At 36.9% G+C, this 10,996-nt stretch overlaps 2 protein-coding genes across 2 annotated transcripts in view; one reads left to right on the top strand and one right to left on the bottom strand.

Moving 5' to 3' along the window:
• LOC109103223 (NLR family CARD domain-containing protein 3-like) overlaps positions 1-10,996 on the top strand; it is a 1,793,396-nt gene that overhangs the window by 500,273 nt on the left and 1,282,127 nt on the right. The gene's annotated exons all lie outside the window — the stretch shown is intronic.
• LOC109070511 (ribonuclease inhibitor-like) overlaps positions 1-10,996 on the bottom strand; it is an 862,999-nt gene that overhangs the window by 68,176 nt on the left and 783,827 nt on the right. The window lies entirely within an intron of this gene.

Here is a 10,996-nt window from a genome sequence, read left to right as displayed (position 1 = left end):
CAGCGAACATCAGATCATTTAAGAGGATTTTGTTAACATCAACATTGCATCTAAGAAAAGAAAACGGACAACACCAAGCTGTTTAAATAAATTATTAGAGAAAATATTCCACATAGAACTACTGTTTTAATAAACTGTTTTAATCAATTTATTTTAAAAGTGCTGTTTGTACTTGTAACCCCCATAAGAAGTTCTTATAGGAATGTAACTTTTATCATTTCTAAGGTTAATCATTTATTATATTATATTATATTATATTGTCAGTTATTATATTCCTCCAATCATAATTCTGCATAAATCCTGAATTTAGAAAATCTGCCTAGCAATTGTTGAGCAGTCCTGAACAGGTATTTGTGATTGGTCATATATTTCAAGCTCCGCCCCTGCTATACACATAGAATGGGTGTGAGAGAGTGCAGCGGGAAATTGAGACGAAGATTAAACCTGGTCTAAAGTCTGGCGCAATGTTTTTTCTTTGTAATTAAAATTTTTCAATAAAAGCCGGTCCAAAATCCCAAAACTCTCGTACACGCTGCTTATTAAACACAGGGAGGCACAGCAGCACACAAACATGGCAAATATTAAAAATTAAAGGATTGAAATTCATACGAATTTTTTGTAGGCTAATTAAATATAAAAATGCCTACATGTCATAATGGATAGTCAACGCATTTATCAGAATTAGGCTATCTATTTGCTCGAGCACGACGTTCTGTCTTTGCGCTTGCCAAATTCTGCCGTGTAAATAGCAAATCCGTCACGGCACAAGCGCAACTGGCTCTTAAAGGGAATGGAAGATGAGACTCTGATTGGTTTATTGCACGTTACGCCCAAAAGACACCTAACGTGCAATAAACCAAAACACCTACATTACTCATTAGGAGAATAGGGACAACCCGTTTAGACCATGCCCCCGGGCGCGCCAAGCTTTTTTCCGTCTTTAAAATAGCAAAGGAGGATTTGGACACGCCCTGAGTGCACCTGCGCCGTGCGCTTTACACTCTGTGTTTAGATCGTTAAAATAGGACCCTATGTGAGTGACACATATGTGCCTGCTTTTATACAGGCCAGGTTTTTGGTTTTCCCCTTGAACTCTCTCTTCTGGATAGAAGATGGCGAGCCACCCAGATTGAATTTGGTGATCTTCAATTGATTTTTGCAGAGTGCCTTTGAATCCAGCACTTCGGTAGGACTGTACAATTACAACCTACAGTATGGATCTCTCCTTCTAGAACTTTTGCTTAATATTGAATCTAAATGAACTTTACTTCCTGTGAATTTGAACACTAATCTGAGCTCAGAAATGTGAACTGAATGGACAGAACTGGTCATCCTTAATTCATCAAGTAATACACGTACACTGATAATGCACACACACATTTGTTATTGTATTTTTTTTTATTGTTGTTTAAATAATACAAGTTATCATTCTGTATACAAGTTATTGTGGTTTCTGATTTAATTTCATTTATTGTTGTTTTTGATTTTGGGTTTACAGACTATACTAGATTATTATTCAGCCGAACCTAGTGTGTACTTACCATACCAGGGTTACATACTTTTGAGAATGACATGAAAATGAAGAGAAGCACAATATGATCTTTTTTTGTACTTCTGTAAGAAAAGTCATAAAGTCTGATGAAAAACCAACTTTTCTTCAAATAATGAATAAAATGAGACAAAAAGCGAGTAAAAGGCGCAGCATTTCTAAACACTGAAGGTGTCAGTCAGTTCAGCACAAACTCACTGTGTGTGAAAACTCCTGTTTTAATCAATTCATCTGTCAAAATTGCACAATCCATCTTTTATTTACACTGTTTCTGCTTTGTTTGTTGTAATGAGAGGATTTGTGATTGTTAGCAACAGACAGACACAGAGCCAACTCAATATAGAATTAAATAGAATAACAATGTGTAGAAAATGTAAGAGAGATCATGGAAATGTTTCAAGTAACATGGACATTTCACACATTGTAGATTTAAGTGCTGCACTTGACAATCACATTTAAACATCTGAATCATTATGAATGAGTTTAATACAAATATTATTAAAGTGTAGAGTCAGACAGACCTTTATCAGCACTGTAAGGAGAGAGAAAAAAAATCAGTGTTCAGAACAAATTGCAAAACATACACTATCTTTAACAAAAAATTCTAAAAAAATCAGTGTTCAGAACAAATTGCAAATCAGTTACTATTTTAATTACAGTTTCTTTTGAGTTAAAAAGTTACATTTACATGATCTTGCATAGATAATTCTAAAACTATATTTGTGTTTTAAATACATTTATAATTTTAATACATTAATTCCATTCTGTTTGTGTCTCTATTGAGTCAATATAAAGAGAAACACATACTAACGAATACTAACGAGTGTACACCAAATATAATAAATGACAAGGAACAAATACAAATGTGATTTTGTCTTAAAACAAAAATCTTTAAGTTAAATGTTGCACTACAGTAGGTAGACAACCAAAATGGGTAATACCGCTTCTGGTTTAAAAAAATAATATAATAATAATTCTTCAGGTTCCATTATGCAGAGCCAAAATGAGAACGGTCAGCATTTACAACCATTAATTTATAAACTCTGTTATTATTCTTGATTTTTATCCAACTGCTAACACTATGCATTTTTGAATTATGCCTTTAACTGTGTGACCCAAAATTTTTAATTGTGACGGTGACTTGAGTGCATTGCGCTGGTGCCTCACGCGCACATATTCGTTGGAAACAGCACCCGTTTACCGAGCCATGCGGCGCGAGCAGCGGGCCACTTTGGCATATTTTTTGCTAATTATGATTTTTTTTTTTTTTCGTCGATACTGAAACACGTGTGAAATCCAAAGCCTATTTTACCTCATGAATAAGAGTTTAGCTTCAAAAATGGGCAACATGTTTGGATTGTCCAGAATGAGAGAGATAAGCCCAACCTTACCTTATGTATCACTTTAAATAATTTTTAATTATTATTATTATTATTTTTATTATTATATTATTGTTGTTGTTGTTTATAAGCCTATATTATATATACTACAATTATATTTATCCATTAGAATTATATATTTGTAATTCTTGTTCTGTTCTGATAAATTTGTTGAATTTAAAGGATTTTGTGTAAAGTAAAGGGAACTAAAAATATCCTGTTATTAGCCTATAGCATTACAAGGCCTGCCGTTATTATTTCTGAATGTAATAAAATGCAACTCTCACAAATGTAATTTATTTTTTAGCGTGTTTTTCGTGTATGTTTTTATCCAGTTTTATTTTTCTTCTATTGCATCTTAAAATGACTTTGTGCATCACATTCACTTCATGAACAAAACAAATATAACCTCAGATCTGCCTCCTGCGATGCTCAGCTGTGGACGATTTCAAAATGTTTGATATAAGGTTGCTGTCACATTTTATACAGGAATAACCCTAACCCTAAAAAATAAATAAATAAATAAAATAAAAAATAAAAAAGTTTATCGTTAGTTTTATGCTAACATGCAATCAAGTCTTCGGATACTATATACAAGATACAAGTTTCATTTAGGCTATTTAACATGCACTGCGACATTTTAAAAAAACCGTTTCAAATGTTTATAAACTTCTTAAGATTTTAAAGGTCAGTTTAATAGTATTGAAATTTCAAGTTGCAATCTAGTATAAAAAAGGTTTTAATTGCTTAAATTATTTTTATAAATTAATAAGTTAGCATGAATTTTTCATCATAGCATTTTTTTACGAGCTGCATTCGTTTTCTGAAACCAAGCACCCACTTTTTTTTCTTTTTTAAATCTATTAATCGCTCGCATATCTCTACAACCTACAAATAAGGGTTAATAGAGGTTCTTTCTTTTATTTTTATTTTTTTAATGTTTATTCTTTAATAAAAATAAGGGGACAGAATAAGGGACCGATCCAAATATTTGTAATGTACAATAATATAGGCCTATATCTGCCTGTAGTTAAAAAGTTATAAAATGTGTTTTGATTCATCCATTTAATTAGCCTATTCTAAAAAATAAAAAATAAATAATTTCATAAAAATGCCATCGGCCTGAATAAATTTTACCATTATAGAAACTGGGGTAGTATTTAGGAGGTGATAATACAGTGAAATTACAAATGGCATGGGATTTTAAAGCATGACAACTGAAGGTCTATGGAACATTTCTATGAAGCATTTTTTATGGCACTTAAAAGTTTTCATCTAAAATATTACTATTTCAACCATATAGCCTGTGAATAAATTAATAAAATGCATACTTTTCAGTGAAAGAACACTGAGAGTGTAGGTTGCTTCTTGTGTTTGGATTTGTACTTCAATATAATGAGATGCAAGTTTAAGAATTAGCCTACACTAGTTTTTTTTTTACTCTCTATTTAACAGCATTAGCTCAATGAAATACGTCTTCCTTCAGGTAGACTGAATGTTTTCCTGCCTTGCTAAATGTTGGGCTCATGATCAGTAAATTGTATTCGTTCAATCTGATTTAGTAAAATCAAACCGCGGACGGTGAAGCTGGGTCAGTGAGCGCGAGATGGAGGATTCCCCTTGGTCTTAAAGCCTTCCGCAAACGCCTACGTTCACAAATAACAGTGATTTTCGCAAAAATAGATTAATTATCAATTGAGAATTTATTATTTTGGTCTAGTGATAATAATAATATGGGCTGCGGGAAAATAATGAATAAAAGAGTAAGGCTGCTGTGAGTGCAGGCATGTTTCACCCCAGTAACATGACAACACAGCGGTTCCTCACAGCCAACAACAGACCGAGTTCAGTTCAGCTCGAGGGGGCTGGGGTAGTTCTGTATAACTTGTGGGGGTCGAGATAAAGGTTTGTGAATTTCTTGCTCTTTCATATGGGACAGAATCTTATGGGGATTTCAAACTTGCAGAACAGGTTCTAGGACAACTTTAAAGAAAGGTTTGATCCACTTCAAATGTTGACTACTGTATAGTGCAATAAAGTTTATAAGTTTATCTATAACTTAATTTCAGAGGAAATTGCCTTGCCTACACCGGACGGGTCTTGTTCATATAGGGCGAAACATCTCTCTCACTGAATCCTTATCTTGTATTTAAAGTCGAGAGTGTCAAAAATCGATCTGGCTGCCCCGCTAACAACGCTGTAGAAAGATTCCTGGACGCTCTGACGCTCTGACGCTCTGACGTAGATCGAATCCTTATCTTGTATTTAAAAGGGCCGCAAAGCAAACAAGCTTGTTGATCTTGTGCAGACTAACCAACAATGAGAGTAACGTTATAAGTTAACCTCATTAAATATTGTTGTGTACGAAGTATTACGATCCTTTACCTAATAATGTATAAAGCACTGTAAAAATACTCTGATGCAAGTAAAAGTCCGCATTAAAAATGTTACTTAAGTAAATATAAAAAGTATAAACATTACTTAATGTACGTATAATCAAGGAATTTTTTAAAAAAAGTAAATTGGGGCTACTGTAGCCTAGTATTATTTATTATATCATTAGATTATTATTCTTATATCGTTACTGCACATCAGCAACTCACCAGAAACATGAACAATCTCAGACACCTTTGTCCACGTATCATTTTTATTTTAATTTTTTATTTTTTTTGAGAACTAAACTCAAACAAGCACACATCACAGAAAACCTCAAAACCGCCACACCAATAATCAACCCTTTGTTTTGAGAACTAATGTGGTCGGAGCTGTGTTCTCTGGAATCCTCTCAAGCGGTGGACTTCTACTTTCTGATTGGTTGCTGCGCCAACCGCGTCATAGATCATTACCATAAAGTTGCCCTGATTTTCAACTCTCCTCGACGCTCTCAACGGCCAAGTCGCGCTGCGCGCGCTCCTCGCCGCTGCTCGAAACGCCGGCTTCACATTGAAAAATGATGACTTCCGGCCACTTTGACGCTCTCGACGCTGGCGGTGTGAACGCACAGTGACTCGGCAGCAGAGTCTGTGAGAGTGGCGCGGCAACAATTTCTCCTCCGTGCTCCGAGCATTTAATAATCACTCCGCTCCACGCTCACTGAGAAAACACTGCTCCGCGCTCGCTTTGTTGATAAAAGTTAATTGTTATGTTCATAACGTAGCCTATAAAAAATAACTAAATAATATAAATAATAATAAGAACAGGAGAGTTTCAAGGGGCAAACTTATTTTTTTTTATGCTATTTTGTGCAAACCTTTTTTTCCTACCAACACCCCCCCCCCCAAAAAAGAGAACCAAACTAATAACATTGTCAACATTGTAAGCATTAAAAGGTTTAATGGCTGCTTTCTGCTGTGCAAATTTTGTTTGTGATGAAAATACAGTTTACTTTTCGTCAGATTATTTTATCTACAGATCGTGCATGTGTTACAGATTCTGCTGCATCATCAAAATCGATACAGATGAAGTAGCCCTACTGTAAGATTTACATTTGTTTGAATGCATTAATTGCGACAGCGATTACGTGTGAATGTGCTGTATCTGTTTAAATCATGCTTTAACCCGAAAAATAATCAGTAAAAGGAAAACAGACAAACTCCTTGAGAACGAGCCTGTACGCTCGACTATTGCCGTCATTGTAATCTTCTGATCCGAGAGATTATGTGTATCAAGCTAGGCTATAGCTAAAATATGTTTTCACATGTGAATTATTGCTAAATATTCAGTTATAATTTCAAGACACAAAAAACGGGGCCTGCTTTGGGCATGCATTTTATTCGTGGATGAGTTTCTGCCGGGTGTGCCTAGGCCATCGAGTAGAAAACCACAACGCTCGTCCGACTTGTAAAAAATCCGCTCGCCTCACACTCCAGTCAGAATCACATCCGAACCGTCCGCGCTCATACTCCTGACTCGGCAGCGGGTCTCAAAACGCGCGGGGAGGGTAGTGAGGCCCAATCATTCCCCAAAACTCAAATATGGATTTTATTTAAAATTGTTCGTTTTTATGTGTCAGAGGAAAAATCCTGTTACCGTCATCTCATCCAACTCTCCTCTCCCGCCCCACCGCTCCTCCCCCCCTCTCCACCTCCCCCCCCCCCTCTCTTAATCGCCCCCACCCCATCTCCCCCCCCGCCCTCAACCTCCCCCCCCCACTAGACTCGACCGTCCCCCCTGTCACCCCCCCTACAAAATAAAATATCAACCGCGCCCCCGCAGGCGGGGGTCCCTCCATGGTATCCTCCGTGGCCCCTCCCTTACCCCTTTAGACCCCCCCCCATCGGAACAGCCCCAACCGTTTTATGCACACCACCAACCCCGGACCCGTTCTAAAGAAGAATTGTTCAAACGCATATAAAATGCTTTAAAACTTAGAGCGATATCCTAGAAGGCTATTATAGGTGTCTGCTTTCCCACATAAGATTGTTCCTAGTTACTATCTGTCGTTCATTTTGTCATTATTCCACCTAATCGCAGCGAGTTTTTATGAAATTTCCACTCTAGAATCCATACATTAGCCTTAATATCCTAGACAGCAACATAGTGTGTGGCCCAGATCTGGCCGCGCGTGAATCCATGCGGGCCAGATCTGGGCCAGAGATTGGCGGTATTCTGGACCGAAACTGCTTGCTGTCCTGGTGAGATTCCATTCCACGCTCAAGTACACATGACATTAAGTTTGCCCACAAAGCACAAAGGCATGAAAGTTAGCCCAATAATTGTGGAAAAAGGAGACAGTTTTAAAAGATTTATTCGGGGGTTAATAAAACTAACTGTTTTGGCTTTGTCGGCTTGCCAGATGAAATGCACAGTGTGCTCGAACCACTTCGGGGGGGGGAAAAAAGAAATCTTTCCACATGGACGCTACATCTTAAGATCAATACAACCTTCACAGATTACCATAATGCTTTCGTTTTGAATAATTCGTTTTAAAAGTACAGTTCCAGGCTTTGCTGATAGATCGAATTTCTCATGATGTGAGACACCACCAAATTTTCAGTTATTTCATATATTAGGAAAAAATGCACGCGCGATCGAGATGGGCGCCCGACTCCCTGTCATGCATAGCACTTAATAATTTTTTGCACAAACACCTTGAATATGAATAATAATAACAACACATTTTGCATATGAAATTACAAAGTAACTAATTTTTTTTTTTAACATGTAATTAGCCAAATTAAAAGCCAACAACGATTTGTACTGGACGGATGAAATATTTAGACGAAATAGAATAAATGCTGCACGTGCACTCAGCAACATGCGACGGCCGAGCAAATCTTGCGCTGATATGTTTAAACGTGAATAGTACACCAACCTGCATGTAAAATTAAATGCGGACCTAGGCAAGTATTTTAGTTTATTTTATATTATTTATTTTTACTCTGTATTATAATAGTGAAGCTTTAGCATTACGAACAGATGAGGGGAGGAAGTGCGACGGAAAAAAGAGGGGGATACAGAGAGAACCTCCATTGGGAGTGAGACACAATCACTGAACTTTAGTCCATAGTCACATGAGGGAAGGACTCTTTGGGGGGGATCGGAAGATAGAAGTATTCGTTGACCATTACCTAAATGGTGTGTGCCACCAGAACCCAAGGAGGAGAGTGCTCTAAGGAATGCATGAAGAAACGTGTCACATGATAGGATCTAAGAAGAAAGAGAGAAGAAAGAGCACTAAGTTAGAAGTGACTATAATACAATGACTGGGACGTTTTAGTTAATCATCAGTGCCTTTAGAGTTATCAAGAGCTTCTTAAATCGTCGGTCGTAATTTGTTTCATTTCTTGTTTTAATTAGGCCTAAATAATGTGAGAGCGAAATTATGACAGTGGGGCGCGCACGTTGGGTACTTAAAATAAAGAAAATAGGGGGTTATAAAAACACGCAAGCCGGCATCACTATGCTAACCGACTTTAATGCCTCCACTAGCAAAGTAAACAAACATTATTCTTTTTAATAATTAACACATAATTCATATTATATAAATATGAAAAAAAAAATCGTGCTGCGCCGCTCCTCACCGCTGCTCGATCGCCCGGCTCACATTCGGAAAATGCATGCCTTCCGGCCACTTTTGACGCTCTCAGACGCCTGGCGGTGTGAACGCACAGTGCTCTCGCAGCAGAGTCCTTTAGAGTGGCGCGGCAACAATCTTTCGCTCCGTGCTCCGAGCATTAATATAATCACCTGGCCCGCGCCGCTATCACATGAGAAACACTGCTCTGGCTCTCGCTTTGTATGATACAAAAATTGAAATGTATGTTCCATAATGTGACGTTTTATACTTGAAGGACGTTTTATTAATCAGTCAATTCTTTAGAGTTTCAATTGACTTCGTTAAATCGTGCAGGTTTAATTTGTTCATTCTCTGTTTTAATTAGCCTAAATAATGTGAGTCGCAATTATACAGTGCCTCACGTTTTACCTGTAAATAAAGAAAATAATTTAATAAACACAGCAAGCCTAGCTCACTATGCTACCACTTTGAATAGCTCCAATGCAAAGTAAACCACATTTTCTTTTTTAAGAATATAACACAGCATAGTCATATTAATTACAATAATCGCACGACTAATTTAAATGTGTGCCAAAAATCTAACACATGGTGGTAGCCGAAATATAAGCAGCGCTCAGACACAGGCTGAGATTTATCTCCTGCTTAATTTCGTTCTCAAGAACGCACAGATCTTCATAAGGATGTAAACTTTCACATCTGTGAAATATAATATTTAACTAGCCTACAGTGTTTTTCTTTCATTTTCCCTGACTGCAGTCAAATATAACACATCGGTGAGGCAAAGCTGATGTCTATTTGCGAAAATGTGCTTTGATGCACTTATTTGAAAACTTGTGATTAAAGCGCCACTCAGCGGTCAAAAGCTGCAAATGCACTTTGCCGACGCCGCGGCGGTGGTACAAGCGGCGGTATAACCAACGTTTTGGATGGCCACCTACTGTAGTTAAAGCTGTTTGTCCTCTAGTTTAAACATGTTTGTATTGGTCTCAGTAAATAAGTGAAATTATTGCACAGCTAGCTGGAATACTGGATTCTGATTGGTCAGTCGTGACATTCTGAGGTGTGTTATTCATTAGGTGTGTTGTCATTAGCAGCGCAGAATAACACACAGTCATACGGTATTTGAGTCGGGCGTTTCTTTGACTTCTCTTGTATCACAGCACCGCGCTCTCACTCTTTTCATTCAAACACAACTGCTATTAGCTTGTGCCTCAGTTACTGACTGTATTTACCCTCAAACCAAACCGCAGGAGATTCCTGTTAATAGTAGACTTGAGAAGACATTGTTCAAAGTGTGTCTTGTTGTTAAAGTTGTTGCTAACTGATGAGAAGTGTTTAGCTGAATCTATTCACTATTCCCTACATTAGTCCACTAATACAGTTGAGTTGAAGAGTGAATGAAAACCAGTGAATCTGGACACTGAGTGCACTGAAGAACTGCTGCTTTTGCAGTTTGTGCTGGTGTTTAATAATCATCTGAAACTGACAAACTAGCAAATCAAGTATAAAACCAAATAAAACAATCTAATAAACAAAAAATAAATAAAAACACAAATTAAACAAATTAACAACCAACTAACAAATTAATACAAAAAAATGAATGGATACGCTGTGGGTGAACACTTTGTAAAATGAATGGATGGATGATTAATCTTCTGGAGAGACGCAATTTCATTCTGACACAAACCCTTTGAAATAAAGCTTGATAATTTGATAAACTCTTTACACAAATATTTGAAAGTATATATTTGTTCACATATCAGAGATAAATGAATCTCTTTAATATCACAAAGTGAAGTTTACTCACCTCAGTTTACAGTTTGAGTCTCGTAGCACATCAATGAGCTTCTGCTTTGAGTCTCCAATCATATTCTCTCTCAGATTAATCTCTTTTAGAAACTGCAGAGCTTTTGTGTTTGTCAAAGACTGAGTTAAAGAAGAAACATCTGTAATGCCACAGTTATTTAGACTAGAAAGAGACAAACGGAGGAAGAGAGATCATCTTATAAACAAATCATTAAGATGAAGAATCTTTCACAAATATAATGT

Source organism: Cyprinus carpio, chromosome B22, assembly GCF_018340385.1.
Source record: "Cyprinus carpio isolate SPL01 chromosome B22, ASM1834038v1, whole genome shotgun sequence".
NCBI classification, from domain to species: Eukaryota; Metazoa; Chordata; class Actinopteri; order Cypriniformes; family Cyprinidae; genus Cyprinus; species Cyprinus carpio.
The sequence above is the reverse complement of the archived record's forward strand: the minus strand, read 5'-3'. Positions and strand labels throughout refer to the sequence as shown.